Raw genomic sequence first — 9138 nt, forward strand, 5'->3', positions numbered from 1 at the left:
TTTCCGGAGGCTGATCAGAGGGCAGTAATGCAACTGGCACCACGGCGCTCCAGCAAACGTTATTCCTCTCGCCCAGTTGGAGTACCAGCAGTGCTGTAGCTGTGGAGTCAGAGCGCTCTATGTGCCTTGCCAGTGTGGCTGGGGAGTGAGCTAGTGCACCCAGGACTCCTTTATTGTGCTGTAACTCGCAAGTGTAGCCAAGCCCTATAAAATCATGAATCATGCGGAGACAGTGAATAAGGACGTGTTATTTACTCCTTTATATAACACAAGAACCAGGGGTCACCCAATGAAATTAATAGGTAGCAGGTTTAAAACAAACATAAGGAAATACTTCTTCACACAATGCACAGTCAACCTATGGAACTCATTGCCAAGGGATGTTGTGAAGGCCAGAAGTATAACTCAGTTCAGGAAAGAATTAGATAATTTCCTGGAGGATAGGTCCATCCATGGCTATTAGCCAAGATGTTCAAGGACACAACCCCATGCTCTGGGTGTCCCTAAATCTCTGATTGCCAGAAGCTGGTACTGGATGACTGGGGATGGATCACACAATAATTGCCTGTTCTGTTCGTTCCCTCTGAAGCCTCTGGCATCAGCCATTGTCGGAAGACAGGGGACGGGGCTAGATGGACCATTGGTCTGACCCAGTATGGTTCACACACTGAGCTCCATTGATTTCAATGGCAGCAGAGGTCCACACCAATGGATATAATTGCAGGAGCAGGATCACAATTTTTAAAGTGCTTTGGGATGGAAGGTGCTAGAGCAATCGAAAGCATTGCAATTTATTATAGCAGCATAGTTTATAATGAAAAACAAGCTATTGGTTCTTCTAAGCTCAGAGTCCAAGTCTGAAAAGCTCAGATCATCTTTGAGATCCCCACATAAAAGCTGCCTGATGTTATAGTTGTTATTTATTTGTATTGCAGCAAGGACGGGGGATTCATTGCGCTAGGCACAGTACATATATGTAATGATAAGAAGGTTCCTGTGCCAAAGCGCTTATATGAGTGAAGTGTTGTTGGAAACTTCAGAGGAAGGTAGTGAATACTGGCTATAGCCTCAGCAATTGTGGGCCAAATGCTGGCACCAACCCCATAGACACAGATGACCCAAAACTCCGGAGAAAGAGTCTATCTCTACTGCCCAGAATAGTCAGTCTGGGGAGAGCACAGACACTGGGACTCTGTGCCCCTTGCCGGATCACAGAGCACAGCTTAGCGGTGGTCTATACAGAGGAGGGATGAGGAGGTGTGATGGGACAGGCTGGAAGCATGGCGGGTGGGGCTGTGAACCGTGCAGAGGGTAATATTGCCTTGTGGCTGCTACTTCTACCTTTCCCATCCAGCTGCTGTGGGCTGCGGCTGAGGGTTCCATTGCTCAGCCCCATATGGACATAGATGATTCCACAACCCAGTTACCTGGGCTCCGGACACTTTCCCTGGATTTCCCCTATGTTGAATAACTGCTACCTTCCTTTAAGGTTGTTCTGTGCATCACAGGCTGACTTGTTGCTGATTTGAATTGCTTGCTGATAACATCTCTTTGCAAATAAATCTATTTGCTCCTCTATAGCCCGTCTGAAGATCTCACAGCATTTTGCAATCAGTAACTAGCTAAGCTTCACAAAACCCCCGTGAGGGGGTGATATGCTATATAAATGGATCACTCCACCCACCACTGAAATGCAGCTGTTTCTGGGGTGGAACACAGCAGCTATTAGCTGAAATGGAGATACCAGCTGGGAGTGGATTGCAAATCCATTGAGCCAGAGATCTCTATAGTGAGTGACATAGCCCTCTCCCAGCGTTCTCACCTACCGTGGCATCCAAAAGTATATTTTTGGACACTTGTCCTTCCCCTTTTCCTCTGTGCAAGTCTGCACCAAAGTGAACACAAAGCAGCTTCCTGCCCTTATAGACAGCTGAATCCTTAGACATTTAAAGATGCAATACGCATAGAACAATGGTATAACCACTACCTTGCTAAATACACTGAAGAGATTTGTTGAGTTGCACCAGGGATGGAATTGGTTCCATCTGTTTTGGACCTCACAATGCAGAAACAACAGGAAGTAGCTTAAATCTCTGTGATCCTCATTGTACAAGGTCCACCTGTTAAACTGTTTGTCCTGCTAGCTGCAATCCTTCTGGCTCTGCTCAGTGTATGGTTTTGTGATGAAAAGGCAAGCTGCCTCTTAGCTACAAAGGGGACATGCTTGTCTCATACAATTTTCAGCACATTCCATTAAACAAATGCTCTAGTTTCACCTGTTTCACCATCTGACTTCAGTGCAAAAGAGTCACGTGGGAGGGGAATGCCTCCCCTGGTTGCAGAACTGGTGAGTGATGAAGGCAGAAAGTGTCATCTGCTCAGCTACTGCCAGCAGCTTTCCTGTGACACAAACAGAAGCAAGTGACACCATTTGGAAAAGAAAGGTAGGGGTTTGTGTTTATGCCAAGCAAAACCTTTAGTGCATCAGTGATACTGGAAGCAAAGATAAGTATAACACAAATGAACACTCAAAATGACACACACACACACACACACATATACAAACACACTGTTATAGATACATAGTGTAACAAAGTTTCTCCTCTGCCTTGGTGGGTCCTGCGCTTTTTGGCGGATTTGTTCTCCTCAGAGGTTCATGGCAGCCCTCAGTTTGGCCGCTTCTGCTAGAGTTTTCTATTCTGGGGAACTGCCACCTGAAGTGCTGAGACTACCTCTGAACCTATTTTCCCTGGCAGCGTGGGACTTCAGCGCCCTGCCTGTTTGTGCCAGACATGCCAGCCTGCTACAAACACAGACCCAGGTCTGAACCACATCCCCAAAAGCTGCCGGCTTATCTGAAAACAGCTTAAGAAGTGCTCCTGTTTCCAGCACTCGGATACTCAACTCCCAATGGGGTCCAAACCCTAAATAAATCCGTTTTACCCTGTATAAAGCTTATACAAGGTAAACTCATAAATTGTTCACCTTTTATAACACTGATAGAGAGATATGCACAGCTGTTTGCCCCCCCCCCCAGGTATTAATACTTACTCTGGATTAATTAATAAGTAAAAAGTGATTTTATTAAACACAAAAAGTAGGATTTAAGTGCTTCCAAGTAATAACAGACAGAACAAAATAAAATGAAATAAAAATAAAACATGCAAGTCTAAGCCTAATACAGTAATAAAACTGAATACAGATAAAATCTCACCCTCAGAGATGTTCCAATAAGTTTCTATCACAGACTGGAGGCCTTCCTAGTCTGGGCCCTATCCTTTCCCTGGTACAGCCCTTGTTCCAAGTCAGGTAGTAGCTAGGGGATTTCTCATGACTGCAGCCTCCTTTGTTCTGTTCCACCCCATTATATATCTTTTGCACAAGGCAGGAATCCTTTGTCCCTCTCTGGGTTTCCACTTCTCCTTCTAAATGGAAAAGCACCAGATTAACGATGGATTCCAGTTCAGGTGACATGATCACATGTCACTGTAAGACTTCATTACCCACTTGCCAGCACACAAGATGTACAGGAAGACTTTCAAGTAAACAGAGCCATCTACAGTCAATTTTCCTGGTTAATGGGAGCCATCAAGATTCCAAACCACCATTAATGGCCCACACTTTGCATAATTACAAAAGGCCCTCAGAGTTATATTTCATATTTCTAGTTTCAGATACAAGAATGATACATACATACAAATAGGATGACCACACTCAGTCGATTATAAGCTTGTGAAGTGTGCACGTTGCTTGTGGGGGTGGTGGTAAGGTCACCCCCCGAGAATTGCCTGCAGCTCATTGTAGAACCGGCATGTGTGGGGTTCAGCACCAGAACGCCTGTTTGCCTCCCTTGCCTTCTGGTACGCTTGGCGAAGCTCTTTGATTTTCACATGGCACTGCTGGGTGTCCCTCATGTAGCCCTTCTCCCCCATTCCACGAGCAATCTTTGCACAGATGTCAGCATTTCTTCTGCTGGATCAGAGCTCTACCTGATCAGACTCTTCTCCCCACACAGCGATGACATCCACTACCTCCTGTGTAGACCAGGCTGGAGCATGTTTGGACACTGTAGTCTCTATGATCAGCTGTGCTCAAGCTGGCATGTTCCCAGTGCTGATCAAACAGGAAATGGGAAATCAAAAATTCCTGGGGCTTAAGCAGGGGAGGGGCTGTTTCCTGTGTACCTGGCTACAGTGCAGCAGAGTTGAGAATGATCTCCAGAGCGGTCACAGATGAGCATTGTGGGACACCACCTGGAGGCCAATTAAGTCGAATTACACAACGCTGTGTCTGCACTATCTCGCAGTCAACCCATGAAAATCAAATTAAGTGCTACGCCTCTCACAGATTACAGAAGTTGACATTAGAGGCGATTTAGGTCAGTGTAAAGGACCCGGTAGTATAGACACATACATTAACAGGTCAACGTAAGGTGGCTTCCTTCGATCTAACTTTTTAGTGTAGATCAGGCCTCACTAGTGTGGGAGAGTGAGGCTGGTGCAAGCAAGGGAAGTGAAACAGGAAATCACAGGGCACTAAAAGACAGAGAAGACTCCTGTGTGTGTGCCGAAGCTTTGTTTTCAGTTTTAACCAGAGGTGAAAGTAAGCCAGTCCGGTCCGGTACAGCGTGCTGGACAGGACTGGCTTCTCCAGGCTGGTGATTTAAAGGACCTGGGGCTCCCCGCAGCAGCCAGAGCCCTGGGCCCTTTAAATCGCCTCCCAAGCCCTGCTGCTGGAGCCCTGGGGTAGCAGTGGTAGGGCTCCGGAGGTGATTTAAAGGGCCCGGGGGTCCCAGCTGCAGCCGGAGCCCCTGGGCCTTTAAATCTTGATTTAAAGGGCCCTGGTCTTTAAAGGCCCCGCCTCTTCCAATTGAGGCCACGCCCCCTGCTCAGGACTCCGGCGTACGGGTAAATCCTTTAAGTTACTTTCACCCCTGGTTTTAACTGATTTTTACTGACAAAATCCCGCGTTTTACAAAAAGTATTATTTTTTCCCTAATTTTCACCCTACGTTTGTATCTTTCAAATATATATAAAAAAACTTGTTTTATTAGGAAAATACAATGCACTGCATGAGATATCTGTATTACAATAATACATTAGTCTGCATATATGCAAAGCTGCCTGTTGAAGTAAGGCTATGTATTAGTCTAGAAGATACACACAATAAACAAACAAGCTCTGAAGTGCATGCACATCTGAACATACTGATGAATCTCACGCCCACTATGTACACATTTGAAACTGTTGGTAGACAATGGTTTAAAGATCTGACACACTAAAATGGGAAGAAAATGAAAATCTGTCCTTCCATTCACCAAAATAAATGCCAATATTTACCCAGAAAAATTAATAGTTTTTTGCACCAGTTTTCAACTGCTTTTGTTGTTGTAGTAATAAACACCAAGCCCCAGACTGCTGCTTTCACAACATGGTGCATGAAATACTTCGCAAAGACCCCCTCCAAGCATCTCACACACTACAGTGGACACTTCAGCAGAGCCTGAGACAGAGACCCCTGCCATGAACAGTGAGGAGGTGTGGGGGGAGACACAGTGGGGAGGTACCACAAGCTATGCCACAAGCCAGGACCTGTTTGATACTCTTCTGCAGTCTAGTCAATCCCAGCAGCTGAGCACGAGGGAGCCCAATGTTGCTGAATGCATTTTTCTTTACAATGTTTAAATTTAGAGATGGCGCCTAGCCCACTCCTAAGCTAACAAGACACAGGTACAGACACTCCCCGACTTACGTAATCGTTCTGTTCTGGAATGCCTTGCGTAAGTCGGAAACATATACCCGACCATTACGCCAAAAAACCCCCAACCCTCATATTTCTAGTTTACGGAACTTTTTCCGTAAGTGCGGATTTGCATAGGTCGGGTCTTGCATAACCCAGGGATCATCTGTATTGACTTATCCTTGTTTTACTCATACAGGAAGTAGTGGTACAACAAATGGAGGTGGAGTTATCTGCTTTCCATTCCCCCATTGGGTTTGGCAGGGAGTGGGGAGGTCAGTTTGTTTATGTACACAGGGCCGTCCCTTGAATCCTCCTGAGAGATCTCGATTAAACTTTCATGGAGATATTCTGCAGTCCTCTCCTGAAGGTTTCTATGGATGGCCGCCTTGTTCCTTCCTCCACAGTAGGGCACTTTGCAGTGAATTCAGATGGTACCATTGCAGTAAACAAGCTCGCACCATATGGGCCTGGGTGGCTTTGAGATGCCAATAGTAATGGGCTTTCTGTGCCCTGGTTATCCTCTGGAGTAAGATATAAGCTCAAATCACCATTGCCTGTGCAAACAGTGCCAATGTTCACTGTCATGCAACCGAAATTCCTTCCCACCAACCCCCCGCCCTGTAATCACTGTGGCTGGGCTAGAGAGGGATGCTATGCCATGGAACTCCGAAGCTGTCATGTCAACAAGTATGTCTTATTAAAAGTTTTATAGGAATATGCAAAGCGAGTTTTGAAATTTGTCTTTCCCTTTCTCTTGTGACTATAAATCCAGCGATACATCTGTCTGTTTTTATCATCTGATACTGATGCTGCAGCCCTGCAGGGTGCCCCCTCCACACCTGCAGAATACCTGACCCTAAGGAGGAGAAAGAATAGGAACTCAGGATGACATGTTCAGCGAGATCCTGCAAGCCGGTGCTGCATCAGACTGAGAACAAAGGGCCTGGAAGGCCAACATGTCAGACAGCATGGAGGAGACAACGGACAAGAGAAAGGCCCAGGAAAAGGAGCGGGAGATGCACCTGAACATAATGGGTCTTCTCAGGCAGCAAACTCAAATGCTGCAGGTTCCAGCTGACCTACAGGTCCAAACATCCCAGACTTCCCACCCTTTGAAATCCTCAAAGAATTCCATGGAAACAGGTCCCAACACTCTCCAGTGTATATCATGTAGCATCCCGGGCTTTATCCTTACGCCTACCCCTCCATGCCAGGGGACAGCAAGGAAAACTATAGCTTCATATATACTGACCTATGAGAACCACAGTTTGTGTATGTGTCTCCAAAATGGACTACATTTGTGCATGAAATGGACAAAAATGTTTGCTGCCTTTCCAGTTTTAAAGATCCGTTCCATTAAATTACGTTAAAAGTTTGTATTGTGCGGCCTGTTTTTTGCACATTGTTTTCCTGTACTGTTTTTGACACTCAACACATTTCTTTTTTTTTAAATAAAGTGATTTTTATTAGTTCACAACACATATTGCAGAATGCCGAGCAGTGCTAAAGCATCCAGTATTTGTCAATGTATGGCACTACAGAACTCATAGGTTCAAGAAAACACACAGTCTTATGTATAAATGTACAGCAAACCTGGAAGTTAGAACAAAGTCAAGCAGGGGTCAAGAACCAGGGCCCTGGAACATCTAGGGACATAGCCAGTGGTGAGCTGGAGCTGGTTCGCACCGGTTTGCGCGAACCGGTTGTTAAATTTTGAAGCCGGTTTAGAACTGGTTGTTAAAGGGGTGGGCAAACTCCGGCTCGCAGGCCACATGCGGCCCATGGGACCATCCTGTCCGTCCCGCCTGAGCTCTCAGCTGGGGAGGCTCCCCTGTGAATTTTTACTCACCCAGCGGCACTTCGAGCCTTTGGTGGCACTTCGGCGGCAGGTCCTTCAGTGCCGCCAAAGATGCGGAGCGACTGAAGGAACAGGTTCTTCAGCTTCTGGCAGCTCATCACTGGGGATAGCCAAGAGCAGAGCAGAGCCAAAGAACAGACTCAGGGATCAGAAGCCAAATGCCAGAGCCAAAGGGTGAGCCGGAGATGTGGTTGGAAAGCAGAGCTGAGGGTTGCAGCCAGAGATCAGAAGCTGAATGACAGAGCTAATGGGTGAACCAGAAACATGGTCAGGAAGTGAAGCCAGGGTTTAGAGCCAGAAATCAGAAGCCAAATGCCAGAGCCAACGGGTGAGCTGCGGCATGGTCAGGAAATGGAACTGGGGATCAAAGCCAGGGGTGTCAAGGATGGAAAAGGGCAGGAACTGAAACAGGTGCAAGCAGGCGGGGTAGGAACAGGAACAAGAGCAGGAGCAGGAGCAGGAGCATGCCCAGGCTGGATGGGAGCAGGCACAGGGAGCAGGAGCGAGTGCAGCTGCAGCATGGGATGCACTGAGCCGCCAGGGAGCTCTGTCTCTGCTGGGTCAAGTTGTAGATTAACTCTGCCCCTCCACCAATCAGGAAGTGCCGTCAATCAGGATCAGCTGTGATGCCAGTGAGTTGCTAGGAGACTGACCCTGCAGCCCCTGGCTCCCTGACAATGCAGCTGTCATTCCAGTGTCCCTGCGCTGTAGGCTTGGGGCGAGCTCAGCACACAGATCCAGGAACGTTCTGCAGCCACTGCTCGTCTTCTAGGGTGACCAGACAGCAAATGTGAAAAATCAGGACGGGGGTGGGGGGTAATGGGAGCCTATATAAGAAAAAGACCCAAAAATCGGGACTGTCCCTATACAATCGGGACATCTGGTCACCTTATCGTCATCCCAAACTTGCATTACGCTGCAATCCCACGAGTCAGTGCTTGTTTCTCGGGCCCAGAAGTGGCGCTTCACCGTCCACAATGACTCCATGAATGCCACCAACAACCCTGAATGGCTTTTCACTACGTTCCTTAGTAAACTGTCCTAGGAGAAATCGTCGCGTCCCCCCTTTTTGTGTGGTCTGCAAATACCCAAGAATAGTGCATCCTGTATTCGCAACATTCATGAGAACAGTGCAGAGCTCTGCAGGCTCCATGCTTCTGTTAGAGAAGGCAGACACTGCAAAATGCCACGTAGGGTCGTGGGATTTTTTTAAAAAAAGGTGCAACAATTATGGAATATGGATGGCATTATAGGATGGAGAAAGTTGCATGCTGGGAACTTGAGCCGTAGTTCTGAGAGATCCCTGCGCAACTCATTTGTACCCCACAAGACACTGCAAAATTTCCCCAAAAGGCCCAGTGCATGACACACTGAGATACCTACCCATAGTAAAAAGAAAAGGAGTACTTGAGGCACCTTAGAGACTAACAAATTTATTAGAGCATAAGCTTTCGTGAGCTACAGCTCACTTCATCGGATGCATTTCATTGAAGTGAGCTGTAGCTCACGAAAGCTTATGCTCTAATAAATTTGTTAGT

This window comes from Dermochelys coriacea, chromosome 7, assembly GCF_009764565.3.
Source record: "Dermochelys coriacea isolate rDerCor1 chromosome 7, rDerCor1.pri.v4, whole genome shotgun sequence".
NCBI classification, from domain to species: domain Eukaryota; kingdom Metazoa; phylum Chordata; order Testudines; family Dermochelyidae; genus Dermochelys; species Dermochelys coriacea.